The sequence below is a fragment of the Durio zibethinus genome, chromosome 7 (genome assembly GCF_047325235.1).
Source record: "Durio zibethinus cultivar Kanyao isolate XHJ-2024 chromosome 7, ASM4732523v1, whole genome shotgun sequence".
NCBI classification, from domain to species: Eukaryota; Viridiplantae; Streptophyta; class Magnoliopsida; order Malvales; family Malvaceae; genus Durio; species Durio zibethinus.
Genome location: NC_143168.1, coordinates 20,305,046 through 20,328,353, shown reverse-complemented (window position 1 = coordinate 20,328,353; position 23,308 = coordinate 20,305,046). Strand labels below are relative to the sequence as shown.

The 23,308-nt window shown below is 28.0% G+C and overlaps 1 pseudogene across 1 annotated transcript; it reads left to right on the top strand.

Moving 5' to 3' along the window:
- The first annotated feature begins 16,058 nt into the window (after positions 1–16,058).
- On the top strand, positions 16,059–18,935 carry LOC111277765 (putative beta-1,3-galactosyltransferase 4; annotated as a pseudogene). The gene is made up of 8 exons (XR_016343427.1): positions 16,059–16,077; positions 16,360–16,420; positions 16,515–16,726; positions 16,830–16,893; positions 17,141–17,378; positions 17,469–17,576; positions 17,854–17,963; positions 18,297–18,935. The product of XR_016343427.1 is annotated as a putative beta-1,3-galactosyltransferase 4 (transcript).
- Positions 18,936–23,308: the final 4,373 nt, after the last annotated feature.

The following is a 23,308-nucleotide window of genomic DNA, read 5'->3' as shown; positions in this document are numbered from 1 at the left end:
AAATATTTGGTTTATATATGTGATACTACGAATTACATTTTGGAATTTTCATAATGAACATTGTTGTATTTCAATAAATTGACCACACATCCGAATTTAAAACTGATAATGTTGCCATGTTAATATACTTTTCTCAAATAATCATACTTAATATATGTGTATTCATATAAAACAAATATATACCAATAATATTAAACCAATACCTCAATCTACAAACTTAAATTATCTATTTAACATGGCATGTTAAAAACATTATAGCAAATGATCCTCTTATATTTACATTCAACCAACAATGTCCAACCTCAAGGTTTATCAATAAATGATAATACATACTCTCACCATTCTTTATAGACTTCATCAAGTTCCTCTATCGTGAAACTTTCTTTACTCTCCCACTAATAAAAAAATCAGAAGTAAGTGTTAATAAATGAGAACATAATTTAGCTATTTTTTTGAAGATATAATGACTTTATGAAATTTATGCTAACCTTGAATGATGTGGTCATAAAATTATATAAAACTATCTTCTGCAGAAAACAAAGGACATAATATCCACATTCAATATATCTGAGTTGACGAGGTACCTGAAAATTAAATTTAGTAGGTTTAGAAAATATTTATTTATATAAACTCAACATAAAAGAATAAATTTCACATTTACTAGTAATGACACCCATTTTTTTCCTTCTTATCAAATGCAGATATTACCTTAAATTGAAAAGAGAAAAAATTACTTAATACATAAATAAAGTTACTTAAGAAGAAACAGAAGATGTATAGTATAATAACATGTAATACTTCTTTATAAAAGTTTGAATTTTGGGGTTAGGCATCACCGTTGTTGAGCTGAATTAAGTAAGTATGACGTTAAGAATTTGGTATCAATCATAATAAGCAGTCAATGACGACTGCAAAATAATGAGAATGATATACCCAGATTAGGCATTATATCATATTTGGGTAAGGTTGGAATAATTGTTTGTATGAATATAACATACTGCGCATTATATGGGAGCAAATAATAATCGGATGGTTTTTTCATACATTCAATCACATGATTAGCACAAAAAGTGACTATGCCACTCTGCTTACTAATGAAGTTGGGGTCAATGAATCTAAATCTGTGGGTCGTTTGTCTCACCTTGACCTTTATATATAGGAAGTTGCTCAATAACAATTAATAATACTAGTTAGTAATACATCGTAATATAGATTAATACATATTGAGTTTGCATATTTGTATTTATAAGCTAACCTCATATAAGCAACAATATCAACAGTTGATATTTCATCCAGTTTACAAAATTCTTTAACCTCATCCATACCAATGTAAGAAAATGATGGTTTATCAAATAACCCTCTTTAGACTCAATGGTTATATAGTTTCCTTTAGATAAATGATCGAATGAATAATTAGATAACTCATCCATGGTAACCTATGCAAAGGTCAGAATTTGAGTCCCAACATCCTACAACAATATTTAATGAAATATAAGTATTAAAACTAAATCAATAAATATAATAAGCAAATTAATATTGAACATATAAACAAAATCATACTCATGGCTGGTAATGGGGATTGGGTTCCCTGCCTGACTTGCAACAGAAGCTTGTCCTAGGTGGATGATGCTATTCAACTGGCCTACAGGCATGCTATGCTGCATTACTGTTGACATGGCCTTTAAAGCAGCTAGTCTTTGCTGTTGCTCGTTGAGGCATTACTCCTGGTCATCAAGTCATTGTTGTTGTTGCTCAATGATTGCTTCATATTGTGCATTTGTCATTCAAGGCATTTTGGGTTGATTACTAAAACACTTTGATGGCAACACAAACTTATCAACCCCACAAACTCGACCAGGCCTTTTTTTAGTTTCTAATGCTAAAGACAATAGATCTTCGCCATACTAGGTTTCCAATTCACTGGATTTAACTTTGATAGCATAATCATCTTGAAAGACAATAATAATATAGGCTATAATAACAAATCTATAAAAGCTAGTATAGAGTCATGCATACAACCACAATGCCAATCATACATGATATTAAACAAGCAATTATACATACAATCTTTTTAAACAATTCTTTGGTTACTTTATCTATAAAGGATCCATTCTTTTGTAGATGTTTTTATTTCTAGACATCCCATTTGAAAACTTCAATGGAAAAGCTCGTCGATTCCTAATAAATTACCGTAATATAAGAATCAAAATCTATGAAATAAATGTTTATAAATATTCATTTATGAGTAATAAAACAAGTGTGCAAATACTTACAAGCTCATACGTCACATTTGCAAATCCCTTTCTCGCTGTCCGATGTTGATATATTTGCTTGGCCCTAATGTTCCTTTGGTTTTCTTTGATTTTTTACAAAAGAAATAAATTACATAAATCACATATAAAGATATCGAATATATTGCATAAAATTTTATAAACAATTTTTTTGGTAATGGGTCTGCATACTAAGAAATCTTCTGATAGCCAATCTCGAACAAAATTTCTCCAATCTTCAACACTTATTACATTTGCGTATAATGTAGGTGGAACAGCCAATACATCACCTTGATAAGTAGTGGTAAAATACATTAGGTTTTCAATCTACTTTTAAAGTCTCTGAATGCTTTTTTAGTAAATTGTAACACAATCTTTTTACAATCAATTAAGATATCAAACCATTCTTAAATAATTTAACACAATTAGTATGAATACACTGTATTTTAATTAAATGATCATTTAACAAATTTTATGCCATAGTTGAATAAATATATCATAACCGACTGTCATATGCCATCCTTTAGATCATTAAGAACTTATTGCCAATTAGTGTACGTAATTGAAATGCTACTATGGACAACGACACCAATATGAGTAGCCAATTTGGCAATTTCATCAGACACAGGTTGCCTACTTTGATTGAAGTCTACGTAAATTTTTATGTCACTTGTTTATTTTGTCCCTTTCCTTTTCTTTTTTGGCTTACAGGTGTGTTTTGTGTATGTTCAGTAGAAGGAGAATTATGTTGTTTTGAGTCTATAATACCTACGATTTTGATCATAATTATATGAAATACACCAAAATGACTGTTTAAATTTTAACATTGTACTTAATAAAATACAACTAATATCATACTATGTACAAAAACATCATTCAGCAAACCAATCAGTAATGTGTTCAAAAACACCATTCAGCAAACCATTCAAAAACATCACTTAGGTAACCATTCAGAAACACCATTCAACAAATCAATATCATACAATACCATTCAGCAAAACAATATCATACAATACCATTCAGCAAACCATAATATTTAAACAAAACTACATAGAAACACCATACATGCAATGAAAGGTGCTTGGACGACTAAAGTTTTGGTGAAATGAATAAAAATATATATGCATATGTAAATAGTAGGGCACTGAAAAAAATACCTTTATTAAATAACACAAATAATACAATAAATAAAAAAAAGACATACCGATAAATAAAGAGGTGCACGTCATTGAGTTGTTGAAGGTCAGTGGTGACGATAAAGATAAAGAAACCAAAAGTTAATTTAAAAGTGTTTATGGGGTTTGGTTTGGTTGATTAATACAACTTTTAATCATTCTCTGTACTAGTAGTTTGTGATTTTGATGTTCAAGACAAGGGAATGAATATAAAAATTATAAGTGAAAGTGTTTTTCTAAAAAAAAAATACCTTCAATAATCCCTTTACAATTTGAGTACGAACTTATTGAAGGCATTTTTACTAAAAGACGCCTTTAATAATCCCAAAAAAAATTTTAAAAGAAAATTATTGAAGGCATTTTTTCTCAAAAAATGACTTCAATAATTCTATACAAAAATTATTGAAGACGTTTTTAGTAGAAAACTACCTTAACTGATATTTTCCTGATAAAAATTGAAGAAATTATTGAAGGCGTATTATGCAAAAAATGCTTTCAATAAATTACTTTAAAAAATTAGTGAAGGCGTTTTTCTGACAAAAATACCTTCAATAATTCCCTTAACATTTTACTATAAGATTATTGAAGGTGTTTTTTTTTACTAAAAGATGCATTCAATAATCTTAAAAAAATTTTAAAAGGAATTTATTGAAGGTATTTTCTTAAAAAATGCCTTCAATAATCTGGCCCATTTTTTCAATACCTTGTTTATTGAAGTTGTTTTATGCCAAAAATGCATTCAATAATCCTGCCCAAAAACATTATGATGATTATTAAATGTGTTTTATAAAAAAATGTCTCCAATAATTTCCTCTAAAAATTTTAAAGATGAGATTATTGAAGGTGTTTTTAGTTAAAAGTGCTTTCAAAAATCTTTGGATGTGTTAAAATTTGAGGGGAACATTAAAGACCTATTATGCAAAAAATGCCTTCAATAAGTTTCTTTAAAAAGTTGGAGTGGATTATTAAAAAAGTTTTTGGTAGAAAATTACCTTCACTGATATTTTTCAGATAAAAATGGAGGAGATTATTGAAGGCATATTATGCTAAAAATACCTTTAATAAATTCTTTCAAAAAATTTAAGGGAATTAGTGACGGTGTTTGTAGTAAAAAAATACCTTTAATAATCCCTTTAAAATTTTATTACAAGATTATTGAAAGCATTTTTTACTAAAAGATACCTTTAATAATCTCAAATAAATTTTAAAAGGAATTTATTGAATGCGTTTTTTAGAAAACACATTTAATAATTCGGTCCATTTTTTTAATACATTGTTTATTGGTGGCATTTTGCGCCAAAAACAACTTCAATAATCCTACCCACAAACATTACGAGGATTATTAAAGTTGTTTTATAAAAATCACCTCTAATAATTTTGAAGATAAGATTATTAAAGGTATTTTTAGTTAAAAACGCCTTTAAATAATCATCTCGTTAAAATTTAAAAAAATTATTGAAGGCATATTATGCAAAAAATACCTTCACTAAATAAGCTATTAAAAATTTGAGGCAATTAGTGAAGGTGTTTGTAGTAAAAAATGCCTATAATAATCTCATGTCAAAACTTATGCTCTTAAAGGCATTTTTGGTAGAAAACCACCTTCAATGATAAAAAAAAAAAAAAAATACATGAAGGCATTTTTTTTTGCCAAAAATACCTTCAATAATAAATTATTGAAGGCATTTTTAATATAAGATGCCTTTAATAATCTTAAAAAATTTTTAAGAGAAAACTATTTAAGGTATTTTTCTTAGAAAATGCCTTTAACAATCTGATCCAAAAATATTACGAGGATTCTTAAAAGTGTTTGTTTGTTGAAAATGCCTCTATTTGTCAAATGAATGTGTATGTGTCTTACAAACTCCAATAAAATTGTCTCCAAACTTAGCGCATCCAATCACCAACTTCAAGCTTCATCTTTATTAATCTACTGTTTCTCTTTCCAAACCAACTATAATTTACTTTCCTTTTCCTTTAGCTTTTAGTATTTTAGCTTTGTCTTTTAGAACCCTATTTTGACTATTCTTTAGTTATTTACTATAGCTTTTACTTCATTCTATTATTCTTTCAGCTTTTACAATTTGCGATATTGTTTTTAGTTTAAAAATTTTCTCCAAAACTTTCATTCCTCAAATACCCATTTGGAACCCATCATCCACTTCCCTTTCCCTTTCATTTTATTCTTTTTCTAGGTTTTCTCTGAACTAGTTTTACCTTATTTCAACCCCAACTACAAATACTCTAAGGTAATGTTTGGTTTAGCAGCAGAGTTTTAAATGCTTTATATCAAATAGCTGAGAAAATACTTCACAACAAGGAGTTTTGGTCTTTTGTAAATACTGGTCTTGTTATTATTTTTTGTTTAAAACATTGTAAACTTAAGTATTTTACATGTTTATTTTCATATAAATTATTTATATAAATTTAGTCTGATAATGTATCAAGTACTAAATGGATAAGAGTTAAATGCAAAAGTTAAAATTAAGTCAAAAGTACAGAGATAGAATGAAAATATTTCTTAATTTTGCATTTGAGAATATAAGTGAAAATAATATGATATTATGCACATGTGTGAAGTGTACTAATATTGATTGGCAAATGCATGAAGTTGTTTTCAAACATTTAATTTGTATTGGATTTGTCCTGGGATATGTTGTTAATTGGTATTTTCATAAAGAGTCTGTACTATAAAGGTTTTTCACGTTTCTTCAACTTCAAGGGCTCTCTAACACCAACATGATCCTTTTATAGCAAATGACATTGAAGGCATATTGCGAGATGCTTTTAACATTCATAACTAACATTTTCGTAATTCATCTCCCTAAAATGATGGATTTAATCAGTCTAATGTTGAAATGAATAAATTTGGTGAACATGGGATAGGTGTAGGTGACCAACAACCTAAAAGAGAAGCATCAAAGTTTTATAGATTGCTTAAGGATATGAATGAAGAACTTTATGAGGGATCGAAGTATTCAAAGTTATCTTTCTGTTTTTATCTTTTTCATCTGAAATGCTTATGTGGATGGATGAAAAACTCTCTGACTTTATTATTAGAGTTTGTGAAAGAAATGTTACCTTTTGCAAAAATCTTTGAATCTTGTAAAGAATAAAAAAATGATCAAGGATTTAGGTCTTGGATATAAAAAAATTCATAGTTGTCCCAATGATTACATGTTATATTAGGGTGATAGAAAAAATAAAAATCTTGTCATTTGTGTGATATTTCTCATTGGGTGGATAAAAACTCGGATAAAAGGTTGAATGAAGATGGTGATGAGGTGTATGTCAAAAAGAAGCTTGTTAAGCTTTTACGTTATTTTTCATTAATACTAAGACTTCAACGACTCTTTATGTCTTTAAAAACTATAGATTAAATGAGGTGACATCATGAAAAAAAGACAAATGATGGATCATTGAGGCATTCTACAGATTTTTTAGGATGAAAATCATTTTATTCTAAGTTTTAAACTTTACATCTGATGGATTCAACTCGTGCAAAATGATGAGTACTTCTTATAGTACTTGGCCAATTGTATTGATTCCGTACAATTTACCACCATGGATTGCTATGAGCAACAATCATTTATCTTGTCTATAGTAATTTCCAAGGAAAAAGGTCTAGGTAATGATATAAACATCTACTTACAACCTCTTATTAAAGAGTTAAAGTAATTATGAGAATGAGTTAAGAGCTATAATGCATCAAAAAAAGAAAACTTCAATATATATGCTGCTTTATTATGGACTATCAATAATTTTTCTACTTATGTGAATTTATCTGGTTAGAGTATAAAAAGTTATTATGCTTGATCATGTTCTGCTGCATAGACATGTTCAAAGTGGTTACCTAATGATAAAAAGTTCTGTTATATGGCACATTATCGATAGTTAGATGATAATTATCGATTTAGATTTCAAAAACATCTCTTTGATAGAATTGAAGAGTTGAAGAGATTGTTTTTGCCAAATAGTGGGTCTAATATATTGTCAAAGTTAAAAGATATCAATTTCACTTATGAAAAAATGACTCTATTAAGGAAAAGAGTGAGAGACATCTTTGAAGGTGTTTGGCCTCATATTACGCAAGTTGGTGATACTGATACTCAAGTGGGTGATCTAGATGTTCAAAGTGATAAGAAAGACAATGAAAAGAAGACCCTAATGAGTCTAAGTTATGGAAAAAAATAAGTATCTTTTTTGAGTTACCTTATTAGGAATATATTTTATTACATTAGAACCTTGATTTGATGCATATAGAGAAGAATGTTTGTAAAATTTTTATCGAAACAATTCTTAATGTGAATAGAAGATCAAAGGATGACTTAAAGAGTTAGCTTGACCTAGTTGATATACAAATTTTCCCTGATCTTCATTCAAGGTTGCTTCCTAATGGTAAATATCAATTGCCTTTTATCTGTTTTAAGATTTCTAAAGCTGAAAAAGATGTGTTTTGCAAGGTTTTGAAAAATGTCAAAGTTTCGGATGACTATACGTCAAATATATCAAGATATGAGAATCTAAAAGAGTGAAAACTTTCTTCATTAAAGTAACATAATTATCACATTTTGATGCAACACTTACTTTCCATTGTTTTACGTTCATCAATGTCAAAGCAAGTCATTTCTGTGGTAATTGAATTGAGTAACATATTTAAATCTCCATATGAGAAATGTTTGAATGTAAAAGAACTTGACAAACTTGAAGATCGAGCTATGATTACTTTATGCCATTTAAAGAAGATTTTTCCTCTAAACTTCTTCACTATTATGATGCATTTCATATAAAGCAAAAATTGGTGGGCTGGTTTATTATCGATAGATGCATCCTATCAAAAGGTATTATTTGTTAATAGATTGATTAGGTTGTTATTGTTGATTATGCCATTCTAGTTAAAAAGATATATGACTAATGTTTTATGCGATAGGTTTTTTGAGAGGTTAAAGTCTTATTGTCACAACAAACACTATCCGAAAGGTTTTATTGCTATAGGATATTTAGCAAAAGAATGTATGATTTTTTGTTCTCATTATTTGAAAGATGTTGAAATGAAATTAATAGACCATCGAGAAATGTTGATATGTAGCATACTGACTTTGCCTATAGTTATCTTTTTGAAAGTTTTGGATAATCAATAGGCCAATCTGAAATGATGGAGTTAGATGATAAATCTTGGGAACTAGCACATCGATATATTCTTTTCCATCATGACTCAATTGAATCATTTTGCATGTAAGTTTTTTTGCAAGGAAATAATTCATTCCATTAAGCATAATTTATTGTATTTTTTGTTATTGTTAATACTTTATCATGATGCTTTGTAGTGAGTATAGAAATAATTTGAGAGTCGTGCACATTATCAATGATCAAACCCTCGAGAGCTTGATAAGTTGTTCACTGAAAACTTTTATGAATGGTTAGGAGCAACTGTAAGTAATGTCATACTTCTCATTATGAGAAATCTACATAGAATGCTTACGATATAACTAAAATTAATAACATATATATTTATTCCACCTTTATAGGTTTGGAGTTGAAGGCTTGTTGGTGAAAAGATGAAGTGTCTTTTACAAGGTTCAAATAAGATTATGAAATGATACAAAAGTTTCATCATCAATGGATTTAGATTTTACACTAAATCTCATAAGAGATTTAGAAGTACACAAAATTTAGTAGTTGTTGTTACTTCATCAACTACTAGCTATGCTAGTGCTAGGGACACAAACTCTTTAAAAGGAAATGTTGACTATTATGGCATGATTAATGACATTATTAAGTTGGATTTTTATGGCAAGTGGAAAGTTGTCTTATTTTAGTATGAAGGGCTAATGTGAATAGTGCGAAGGGTATTAAGAAAGATTAGCTTGGATTTACACTTGTAAATTTTTTTCAATTAATTCACACTGGACAATAGCTCATTGATGAACCTTATGTTTTTTCATCTAGTCAAACAAGTTTTTTATCCTAAAGATCCCAAAGAAATGGGTTGGTTTGTTGTTCTTCGAAACACACCTAAAGACTTATTTGATATGAAGTTGATATGATGTTGAATATGGAACTAAATGTTATCATTTTGCTAAACAAAACTTGGATGAAATATCTCCAGTACCTATACTTAGTAGGTCTATGAAGATGTTAATGGAGATATTTATAAACCATGATGGATTATCTATATTTTGTAATTTGAGTGTTTAAGACATAATGTAATAAATGCTTGTATGTAATTAATGCCCCATTCGCTATTGTATATTTATTATATTGTAAATCATACATTATCTTTTGATTTAATTAAATCGATATGTTTTTTATATATCGTAGGTTATGATTTCTTAACTTCTCAATATCTTTATATATGTTCTAAACTAATATCTTTTATATATTCACTTTTATGATGCAAGTAAGCTACAATGCGAATGAATAGATTGAAGGGAATACATATAAGAAATATTAGTTTAGAATCATTTAAGGCACCTGTTGATATTGGTTATGGACTGAATCCTTTAGAGGGGAATGATCATACTATCGGTTTTAACTCAGTTACTTCTAACCCCTGAATTGCTATTGAATTTGGTAATACGGAAGGTCCAAGTTTAGATAGTATCCCATCAATTGATTTTGCCTTCAATTTGAATGCAGGTATCATATACCCCATATTTAGAATTTGATTATAATGACTAAAGTATTGGCATTTTACAAATTGATTTTTTATTTTTTATAATTGATAACAATGGTCAAACGGAGGACCAGAGGCTGGATAACTTTGAAGGAATTATTTGCACTACCTCCGAACGAGTATATTATAGTATCTGCAAACTCTGATAGGCAACCCATTAGTGAAGAAGCTCAACTGTTGATTGGATTTCTAGGCATGCATGCCCGTAATGGAATGAAATTGCCTATTCATTATGAAACATGGCATAAAGTTATAGTAGAAGTTGAGGCTGATGCTTTAAACTTTATTAATATATTAGTAAAATTAATTACATATAAAAATATAATTATTTTACATTTGGTTTACTTATTCAAACTTTTCTTATTGTATTATTACAGTCAAGATTTGTACTTGAAATACCAACTTTATTTATACTTAAGTCACTGAGAAAGAAATGGAAAGACTATAAGCATAATTTGAAGAATAAGTATTTCGATCAAAATACTACTATAGAGGCCATAATGGAAAATCTATCCTGTAATGTGATTAGGTGGCAATATGAACAATTAGTTAGATTTTGATTCTCAAGACAAAGAAAGGTACTAATTTATAACTTTGTATAATAAAATGAAATAATAAAAGTGTTTTATGCTTTAAGTTAGTAATATTTGTATTTCTACCATATATGCAATTATTTTTTATGATAGGAAAGAGAACATATTGGGATTGGTAGTAGAAAGAAACAAAAATATAGCCACACAAATGGATCAAAAAGTTTTGCAAGAAAGCAAAAAGAAATAGTAAGTTTATGAGTTTAAACTTATTCAAATAAATGAACTTTTTACGCCGTTAAAAGATAAAAATGCAAATTAACAATTATTGTTTTGTTTTAATAGTTTTGATAGTTTCAATACATGATATTAAACTTATCCAAAGTATTGAACTTAGTTGCCACGGTTGCTATGTATGAAAAAGTTATTGTTTACGTCTATTTAGGTAAAAATACAAATTTGTTGTTATTGTTCTATTTTAACAGTTTGGATAGCTTCAATACTTGATATTAAACTTGTCTAAATGATTGAATTTGGTTTCTATGGTTGATATGTGTGAAAAAGTTGTCGTTTATGTCTATTTAGGACTATTTTTGCCTTTAAAAGGAAAAATTACAAATTAAACTTTTGAATGGCTTTTAATAGTTTGGATGATTTCAATCCATGATATTAAATTTGTACAAATAATTCAATTTGGTTTTCATGATCGATATGTGTGAAAGGCCAAAATGCTTTTATTGTTTTTGTTTGTTTAAGACTAATGTGTTGTTAAGGGGCCAAAATATAATTTTACTATTATATTTATATTTTAACAATTTAGATAAATTAAATACATGACATTAAACTTATTCAAAATTTTGAATTTGATTGACAAGCTTGATATAGATGAATAAGTTACCGTTGATATGTATTTAACAATAACATATGTTTTTGTATAAGAGATTGAGATAGGTGATAAAATTGGACGTGTGAAACTTTTTCGCTTAACACACACAAAAAAAGATGGATCTTACCTGAATATTGAAACATAAGAAATTGTGGTAATTTGTAACATCTATTTTAACAGAAAGTAAATATTTACTCTTTTTAATATATTATGAATTAATCATTAAACTTGATAGTTTTATATGATTAATTTATAGGAGAAAGTGAAAGAGAAAATGACTGCTGAGATTGAAGTAGCATCTGATGATTCTAACAATATGCAAGAATTGAAAATAAGATTTTCACAGAAGTTGTTGAAAAAGAAAGACATGGACGGGTTTGAGGCCTTGGATTGGGTCTAACACCATCTACCTACTATGGACGTAGCTTTTAGCAATTTATATTCTCAGCAAATCAATCTTCGCAAGACATTTTCATATTGAGAAAGGAGTTATAAACTATGCAACAACATTTCCAGCAAATGGAAGCAGAAAGAGAATAGAAGCATGCCAAAATTGAAAAAAAACGTGCTAGAATGGAGCAAAAACATGTAAAATTTTAGCAGTTATATGATTGATTTGATAATCTTATGAATTTTGTGCAACAATAATTTCCAAGAAATAATCTCGATGGTCCACCAACTCAGGTATTATATTTAATAAATATTTATATTTTTTACTATAAAAAAAACTTATTATTAAGTGTTAAAACTTGTATAATATTATTCAGTAGGTTCTTGACCATGCTAGTTATCAAGGTGAAAAAATTCCTTCATCAAATGACAGTCCTCCAAATCTATGCAGTCATCAATTTCATACATTTTAATTTTTTTGGTTAATGTATTAAAAAAATTTGAATGTTATTATACTAATTATTAAACTTTGTGTTAATTAGAATGTATTAAAAAAATCTGAATGTTATTATACTAATTATTAAACTTTGTGTTAATTAGATGCATATTTGAAAGTGAATTAAATATTTATTAATTTCAATTTATGAATTTAAGTTTATTTTTATTTCTTTTAACATTTCTTGTTAATGAAAATAATAAATATTAACAGAAATTTTTATTAAAAAAGTAAATTTCTTAATTTCACAGCATTGACGTTCAAGAATGCTACTAAATTCTAAATTTAATGGAATTTGTACCATAAAACACCACTAAAAGTAGTAGCATTCTTATAAAAAAAAAAATGCTACTAAATTAGCGGCATTCATACCATAAAAATGTCACTTAATTAGTGGCATTTTTTTTTATACAAATGCCACTAAATTAGTAGTGAATTTAACGGTATTTTCTAGATACAAATGCTGTAATTTACTGATGTCTTATCATATAAACACCACCATATTAATGGTGTTTTTTTTATACAAATGCCACTAAATTAGCGGTCTTTTTCATATACAATACTGCTAATTTAGCGACATTTTATAAAAAAATGCCACTATTTTCCCCGACACGAGTATAGCCAACACTCTTAGTAACATTTTTTGTAAGTGCTGAAAATCTTTTAGTGGCGTTTATAAACCTCGCTAAATGTTAAAAAAAATGCCACTAAAAACCTAAACCCTTGTAGTAGTTATTGGATTTCTTTGAGGTTGTGTTGAGCCTAATTGTTCATTAATTGAATTCTTCATCAGGCCTAAAATATATTTCACCAAAATTTATGGTTCTTAAAACTTAAGTATGTATGCTCATACATTTATATTATAAAAATTATCACATTCACTTGTAGTAGTGGAGTTTTTAAATTTTATTATCAAAATGGTAACAGTAGTGTGAGATGTTAATAGAATATTAAAATTTTAATTTTAACGATCAAAGTTTAAATTATGACATATCATCTTACATTATATATGCACATATAATAATGCATTTAAATCAAGTAGTAAAAAGCTAAAAACTATCTTATAAAATGTGCAAAATATAGTGGGGAATTTGGGCTTAGATAATAAGAAGCCTTTAGAAAAGTTAAAAAATATGACTTATTACCAAATTATAATAGCATCATCTCACTATAATAATTTTGTAAGAAACATTTATGAAATAAGAAAGGGTCAAAATTTATTATTAAAAATGAATTAATTAATAGTAGGATAGAAAAATAATTTAAAAGATTAAATTAATAATTTCATAATAAAACAAATGGCCTTTTAAATTAATGTAAAATTGTGTTTTCTAAACCAAAGCAATGCACAAAAGACACTACTAATTAATCCTTTATATATGCTTCGCAAACATTTTAATAAAATTACAAAAGAATTTAACTATTTCCAAAAATAAAATTCAAATATATATAATTTTGCTAAACTAGGTATTTCAACTTTTGATATTTGAAGTTACCTTCATAAATGAAATTTCATTTGAAATCCTACAACTAATTAACTCATTTTGATATTCTAATTCTTATTAGAATGTAACTTTCCTTTGCCTGTCAACATCAGTATGTACTTCAATTTTTTTGTCAAATAGCTTCAATTTTATCAAAACCATTTCCTTCTATACTCACACACACACATATATATATGTGTGTATATGTACGCATGTGCATACAAAAGCATATGTGTAAATATGTATAAAAATTAAAAAAATAAGCATTTAAATTAAGTTCATATATATATATTATATTGTATGTTTTTCCTTTGAATAGGTTTACTTTTAAGTTTCCTCAAACTTTTTGTTTAAGTTTTTAAGTAATAAAAATATCAGTCTATAATTTATAATAGTACAAACAACATGTTTATGGTACTTGATAGTTGAGGCACGCAAGCATGCAAAATTATACATAGAATTACATAAAAACAGGGGTTTTATTTTATTTTAATTTCATCATGTTTTTGAGACAACATGAAGGAAAAGACCCAAAGCTATATATTTATTTTTCATCAGTCATAAGCATCCCCCGTACGTCGGCTGAAAGTTGATCCATCGACACTTAAGCGGAACCTTTAAAGCCTTTATTGCAACCATATTCAACAAGAGAATCCAACTCATCATTGGTGCAGTCGATCAAATTATCCTTATTTTTATCAGCAACGTCCATGGCCTCTTCCACTTGCTTGTTTGGCGTGAGTGCACCTAGATGTTCAAAAGCATCCTTGAGCTGGTTCCTGGTGAGGCTGCCCTCCTTAGAGTAAGCTCGAAACACTTGTTCCAATTTGTTTTTCTGATCCTTGTTATCCTTTGTGGCTTGCATTGTGGTTTTTGAGGTTTATGACAGGGTGATATTAGAGGGAAGGCTTGCCTGTATTGGTTTGTTTGTTTTTCTTTTCCAATGCAATTTGTTTATATAGACCCAAAACTCGAATAGGATTCTGTTGAAGTGTAGGGGAATAAAACATTTTTTTGTGGTGGGTTTTAAATTTTGATTTCCATCCTTGTTATCAATAAAATTAATAAATCAATCAATAAATTTTTATAATGAATACTTCAAAAAAAATATATTCGAAGAGGATTGGTGCGAATAAAAATATTAATTTTAATTTCTGCTTTTCTTCTGGCTTCAAATTAACCATAGATTAAAAAATGCTAAATAGTAGCTTCCACTATCTTGTGTCCTAGTGATGATAGCAGCCTCCACTATCTTGTATCCATTTTCTATTTTTTCATTTGTTTTAGCCCTCAAGTTGCAGTTTTTAGTTGCTTTTTTTTTTTTTTGTGGCTGATTAAATGATGCATTTTGGTCCATTTGGTTTTAATGAATTTTCAGAATTTGGTAGATCTCGTGAAAGGAGTTCTAGGAAGTACTTTGATGAGCATGCTTATAAATTGTGATAATTATTGTGTATGAATGTTAAGTTATCCAAAAATAAATAAGTTTTTAGTATTAGGACTTTCTTTCTTTTATTGTTTACTATAAATGATTCTGGAGCAAAGCAAACTACTGTTAAACTAATTATTTGCATTGTACCACTTCCAGGAATCGTGGCTTTAGTGGGTTTAAAACTGTATACATGTTTCTCTCTCTGCTGTTCTTAATCTGGGTAGGATAGAGTTAAGTTTGGGATATTTCGATTCCTTTGCATCTTTTTTCCCTTGTACTGTAATATTTTCTCAACCACCCTTTTGCAAGGGGAAAGCTGTAGTCAAGATCAAGTGCTGAAGTTAGTAGCTGTGACTTATCGGTTGAATTGCTAGAACTTTGAATAGTGCTACAATAAAGTCTTAATTGTCTAAAATTTAAAGATTAGTATTTACCTCATTTTGTCTTTTTACTTGACAATTTCTAGGAGATTATTGCAGGGGAACAACCTACTAGATTTTCTATGTCATGTTGTTAAAAATGAAAAACTCAAAACCTTTGCCTAAACAAAGTTATCTAGATTGATACAGGTGTCTGCTAAACTTCTTTTGTTAATGTTCCAGAAAAGTGAGATGTCTAAAGATTTCTAAATTGAGATGTTCAAGATTTAATTTTGCCATGGCTTACTTATAGAATATACTGATCATTTTAATTATGCAAAATACTGAATCAGGATGTTGATGGTGCCCGATGCCAAAGGCATTCGGAGAACATTTAGAATTGGGGATGGACTGTGATCTGAAAATTGTGAGTGTTTTTTGTTACACGTTTTACTTATCTATATGCTTGAGCTTTGAAGAGCCTGCTTGTGGGCATGAAAGAAACAAGGATTAGCCATACGTTTTAGTAGAATAGCAATTTTTACTCTAATGGCTTGTACCGCCTTAACTTTTCTCTTTAGTTTAGTGCGAAACTTTGCTATCTGGATTTTATTAACTGCTAATTGATTGTTTGTAATATTCATTCTTTTCTCAAACTTAGAAGGTTTAAAGAATGAAGCCAATAGCTTTAGAGGCATTCCACGGTCCCTGCATTCTATTCAGTAAGCCAAGCTGAAGTTTGTTACATCTGGATTTGAGGTATTGTACTCTAATGTGGCCTTAAATGCGTAACTTATTGCTGTACATGGAATGTAGGACTGTGGATAAAGCCATTTCAGATTTGGAGGTGAAATTAGCGGCCGCTAGGGCAGAAAGGGAGACAATTATGAAAGTCCCTCTGATATCCGAGGACTTGAAGAATGTTGAATCAGCTTTAAAAAGAAAATATTTTATGATTATAGGATTCAATGCTGCTTTTCGTAGTCGTAAATGGAGAGATTCAGTGCGTGCAACATGGATCTCTCAAGGTAAATTAATGTTTTCATGGAATTATTTAGTTTAATGGTTCTTTTTTCCCTCTGATCTTCCTCTTGACGTATGATAAATGGAATCTTACTATAAATGTCCCAGCTGAGAAGCGAAAAAAGTTGTAGGAAGAGAAAGTTGTCATCATACGCTTCGTTATAGGTCACAGGTAATTTCCACCCTTTCTGCCTATACTGTCTGATCCTTCTAAAATACTTTGGCTGTTTGCTATACTTTCTCCAGCAACTGCATGTAAAAGCTTCATGCTTAACATTGCCAGTTAACTTGAGTCTGGTAGTTTTATCTTCACAAAAATTGCAAGTTCCAATGATTCTTTTGTGAAGAAGTCTCATGTGTTGGTAAACTATTTGAGCGTAAAGTAGGAAGCGAATTTATTTGGTTGGCCTTTCCTCCAGTTCAACATCAGGTGTAATTCTTGATAAAGCCGTTAAAGCCGAGGAGAAGGTGCATGGAGATTTTCTGAGATTGGTAATACTTCTGTTCTGTCCCATTCTTTCTGTTGTTATTAGTGCTTACCTGTGATATGGTTCAGAAGATAACTGCAGCAACACTTGGTATGACTTTAGCTGGACATAGAAAGAAACGTCTAGTTTATATCGGCTGCATGAAATCTGGTCCTGTTCTTGCTCGAAAGTAAGCAGAGTGCTGTGCTTTCTAAATTAGCTTATATTAAGATATGGGCAATATTTGGTTGTTCTGATATATATGCTCTTTATTTAATAGAGGAATGAAACACCATGAACCTGAGTACTGGAAATTCGGTGAGGTTGGAAACTAATATTTTCGATATGCTACATTGAAGGATTTGGCCACTTACATATCAATAAATCAGTGAGTTCATACTTTTCTTTTCTCTTTGGTATGATTTCAAGCCTGTTGTATTTGATCGGTTGATGAGCGCACTTCAACTGAGAGGAAGCTGGCCTATCCCGTTACTGAACTAGCAACTAAAACAGAGTCTTTAGTTCCAGTTGCATCTGTCAAGCTGTAGAATCATGGTCTTCCCCATGGACCACATGTTCAATTCCAAAGTTCTAATCTCAGATGCTTCAAGAAGTGTCAAAACTTTGTTATTGCCTCTAGTGATAATAATTATGCTCTATCTCAGGAATGTACTGCATAAATATGCTGATGAAGATGTTTCATTGGGATCTTGGTTTATCGGTTTAGATGTGGAGCATGTGGACGATAGGAGACTCTACTATGGTACTCCGCCAGGTAACTCTTAATAATGTATCATAAAAGTATTTCCGTTTCTCTTCAAGGGGCAGGGTATGGGGGCACTTTTCTGGGATAAGAGTTTTAGTTTACAAAATGTAGTTTCGGCCAAATATTTGTAATAAATGAAAAGTCCGATGACTGAACATGTGAATTTGATCTCTGATGTCAATATTCCAGCATCCAGGGTGAAGAGTTCTTGTTAATATTGTTTACTGAAGCCCCAATCAATATTAAGTTTGGGCAGTAAAACCTATCAGAAGCCAGTTTTTGGTATTGAGATAAATCTGGTTTTGCGTGTATTATAGAACTGACTTGACCTTTTTCTTGCAGATTGTGAACGGAAAGCTCAAGCCGGTAATATCTGTGTTGCTTCATTTGACTGGAAGTTGATGAATGTTGTGGTGAGGACAAGAATGCTTTACGGTGCACGAACTTTGTGCAAACTGCAAGAAGTTCTTTCTAACCGAGGAAAGATACACATGAGAACCAGGCATAGAGATGCTTTTTGTTTCCCTTTTTTTTTTTTTTTTTTGCCTTTCCTACACTTGCATTGCCTTCATAGGTGTAAAGAATGTGTAATAGCAGAGCATAGTATAGAAATAGAAGAGAGGCCCCTTGCTGCTGGGGTACCCCTCTATTTCAGAGGATACCAACCCCAACAACTGCAAGAAAGAATGAAGACAGAACTGCATCAACCTCATTCTTTGAATGGTGGAGGGCTGGATTACAAGTTCTCTGCCATGGTGATGAGATCCATAATTAGAGTACGTAGTAATCTTTGTAGGCGGCATTTTGCTGCTTCCTGCTCAATAAAATCAATATATTACACAATTATATCTTCAAGACTTCTATCTCTTGTCGTTCATATGAACAAAGTTGATTCAGATACAGTCATTATTCATCCTAGATTCATGAGGATCGATGAAAAAGGCAAAGTGACATCACAGCCTTGAATCATGTGAGTTTATGCTGGCAGCCCTCCTATACTGAATCAAAAGCCCACTGATCAATCTCTAAGCATAAAGAAGTGACACCTTCTAGCTAATGGGTTTAGTTTTCTTACAAAATTAAACAAATGTGATTCAAACAGCCAATATTTTTCCTGTTGTATGTTGTATGCTATTGTTTGCACTGAATCACTGATGATATTGCTACCTAACAAAGCTAAACCCTTCATTCACTCCGCTGCAAGCGTCTTTTGGGTCTTTCAGTAATGAAGCTGAATGTTGGATCAATATAATAATTTGACAAACAGAAATCAATTTATTATATCCTTCACCATTTTCATTTTCATTAGGATTTTCAGTAAGCCACAATGCCAAATACATGGTTTTCTGGCTTTCTGAATTTTACCGTGGAATATGCTCTTGTGGCCGTGTCTGTTCTCCTGTTGCTCTTATTTTATGCTTAAAATCAGAAACTTTTTCGCTCACTTTGCATGCTTTTACTACAAAACTTACATCCATTTAACAAACCTCAGAATCCGATAATATAAAAATGACCACTGAGGGAAGAACTCTGCTTTTCTATTACAAGTTCTTTCAGAAAGTACTTATTGCTTTGTGTTTTCCTTAAAAATGGCCATGTCTGTACTTATTGCTTTTCTATTATATATATATTAGTCATAAGCACGTGCATGACGCTAATGTAATTTTTATTTTTAAAAATTTATCCTAATAAATAAATTTTTTGATATTATGATGATAATAAATACTAACAATTTAATTTTAATTTTGGTATAATATAAGTAAAATTTGATAACTTTTTATATACTATTGATAATAATGATAAATACTAATAATTTAATTTGTATTTTTTATATTATAAGTAAATTTAACAACTTTTGATATAATTTTGATTTCAATAACCTTTGATAAAATTTTAGTGACATTCGATATAATTTTAATAACCTTCGATATTTCTTTGATAACTTATAATATATTTTGATAATCATTGATACAATTTTGATAATTTTTTTTATAAAATTTTGGTAACCTCTTCCTCTTGATATAATTTTAGTAATCTTATGCTAACTTATTACGCACTTTTGGTAATTATTAATAAAATTTGTGACATCACATATTTAACAATGGATTCCTACAAGAAAGTAAGGGTTCATTTCTAGTATAAGATATTTTTTTTTATATAATAATATTGTTATTTCATTTAAATTTAGAATTTTTTTCACTAAATTTTTTTATTTTTGGATTCGTAGTAGATTTATCCTGACCTCCCAAGATGAAATTTGTAATATCATTTTGCTAGTAATCAATGTTTAGTTCCTAACAACTTCAAGTATAAAAAATTTATTAATAATTGACAATTAAATTATCATTCATTTAGTGATATTTTATCAATAATTTACTACTAAGTTATTAATGATATATTACTAAATTATCAATGTTTACTACTAAATTAGCAATCAAGTACTATTAATTTATAAAAAACTTTTACTAGTAAATTATGAATGATATATTAATAAATTATTGATGATTCACTACTAAGTTGCTAATGATTTATCATAAAGTTATAATTGATTTATCATAAAGTTATAATTGATTTATTATTAATTCATTGATAATTTACTTTAAAATTGTCAATGATTAACTCATTTACGACAAAATTATCACTTATTTACAATTAAATTATCATTCATTTGCAATTAAGTTTTTCCTGATTTACTATTAAATTATAAATAATTTACATATAAATTATCAATGATTTATTATTATGTTATTATTCATTTACTACTATATTATCATTAATTTACTACTTAGTTTTTTTTTTATTTACTACGAAATCATCACATATTTATTACTAAATTAACTATAATTCATTATCAAGTTATCACTAACTTATATTAAATTATCCATAATTTATTATTAAGTTATCAGTGATTAATTATTAAGTTATTGATAATTTACTACTGCTAAGTTATACTAATTTACTTTTAAATTTGCAATAATTAATTACTAAATTATCATTGATTTACTACTATAATATTTATAATTTATTACTAAGTTTATTAATTAATTACTATTAAATTAAAATTGATTTACGATTAAGTTATCACTAATTTACTATTAAATTATCCTTAATTTATTATTAAGTTATCAATCGTTAATTATTAAGTTATTACTTGTTTCTTATTAACCTATCATTGATTTACTAATATGTTGTTATACATTTACAATTATAAAACATGAAATTTAAAACGTCTATTAATAATATATGAGATAACTAATATTATTGTTCTATTGAAATTTAAAATTTTTTACCAAATTTTTATTAAATAAGTTCATGTTAGGTCTATCCTAACCCCAAAATAAATGTTTTGACTTCATTTTTGCTAGTAACCAGGGTTTAACTCCTGACAACTTCATATATAAAAAAAAAAAGTTATCATTAATTGATAATTAAGTTATTAATGATTTATTATTAAGATATTAATAATTTGTTACTAAATTATCAATAATTTATTATTAATTTATTAATGATTTGACATTAAGTTATGAATGATTTCTATATATTAAATTAATGGTGATTTACCACTAAGTTATTGACAATTTATTATAAATTTATAATTGATTTATTACTAATTTATCGATGATTTAATAAAAAGTTATCAATGATTAACTAATTTATTATTAAATTATCACTTATTTATAATTAAGTTATTAATAATTCCCTATTACATTATTAGTGATTTTTTTACTAAGTTATCAATTTACTATTAAATTATTAATGATTTACTATTATATTTTTATATATGTACTACTATATTATTCATTGATTTACTACTTAATTTTCAATTATTTACTATAAAATTATTACTGATTTATTACTAAATAATCTATGATTCACTAACAACATATTATTGACTTAAATTAAATTATGCATGATTTATTATTAAGTTATTAGTGATTAATTATTAAGTTATCGATGATTTATGATAAAATTATATTGATTTGCTTTTAAAGTTTCAATTACTAATTATTAAATTATCAATTATTTATTATTAAATTATTATTAATTTATTACTAAATTATTTATGATTTATTACTATCAATTAATTATTATTAAGCTAAAATTAATTTATTAGTAAATTATCGTTAATTTACTATTAAATTTTCATTGATTTATTATTAAGTTATCACTAATTAACACTTAAAAATACATCAAAGAAATTAAAAACTCCAAATAATAATTTACAAGAAAATGATGAAAAAGAATAGTGTACCTGTTGCGCTCATAGTAAGGCAAGTTTCTGATCTTAGAAAACTTTTTATCAGCTTTATCCACTAAAGTCCAATACCTCTCGCTCACCGGAATATTGCCACTGTTGCTATTGTTATTGTTCATTTGCTGTTGCGACATTTTCTCTTTTTTCATTTTTGTCTTAGTGATGAGAATCGTCCGCTTTCCACATCGCCGGGACCGCGACTCGTTCCGGTCGAATTGGAGGTCCCTTATTTATTTCCATTGATCTAATCGGAGGAAGAGTAGGGATTTAGCGGGTAAGTCTAGTGAAGGGAAGAAAGGAGTTTGACCGGAAAATTCCATCGCAGTTGAATGGGTTTTTTTTTATATTTAGTGATATTATTACTTATTTATTGAGTGAGTGATAATGTTTTGTGAATTATCAAATTCACCCTCTTCTTTTTCATTTTACATTTTTATTTTTTTACCGACAAATAAAACTGTCCTCTTTTATTTACTAAAATTTGACACATCAGTAAAAAAATTATAAATAGAAAAGAAGTGGATTATTTTTATAAATTTTTAAAAAATATATTTGTATAAAATAATGAAGGATATAAATATATCTATTTTTTTAATATTATAATTTTATTTAATTTTTGCGCTTTTTTATCGTTAGAACAAAAATTTAATCAAGAATTTTAGAAATAAGAGTATAAATAAAATAACTAATAAAAATTTTTAATTTATAACTAAATTTTTATTCGTGCATTGGACTCAAATTTAAATTAGTAGCGATGACACAGAATTTAACTAAAATTTTTGTAAAAAAAAAAATTTAATTAAGCATACTTATTATTTAATAATTTACTATTGTAATATATTATAATCCAACTTAAAAGTTAGACATTGAATTCAGATTCATCATGCAGAAAGCTTAATGTCAACTGTAAGTGTTTCGCCTCTAAATTTTTTAAAGGTTTCAAATTAATTTTTTTATTTTCTATTTTCATTTTAAAATTAACATAAAACTCAAATTAAATCATAACAAATATATAAAATAAAAGTTATAAATATCATTAATATATAAATTTAAATATTTTTTAATTAATTATTTTTTTAAAATTTTCAATATTTGATTG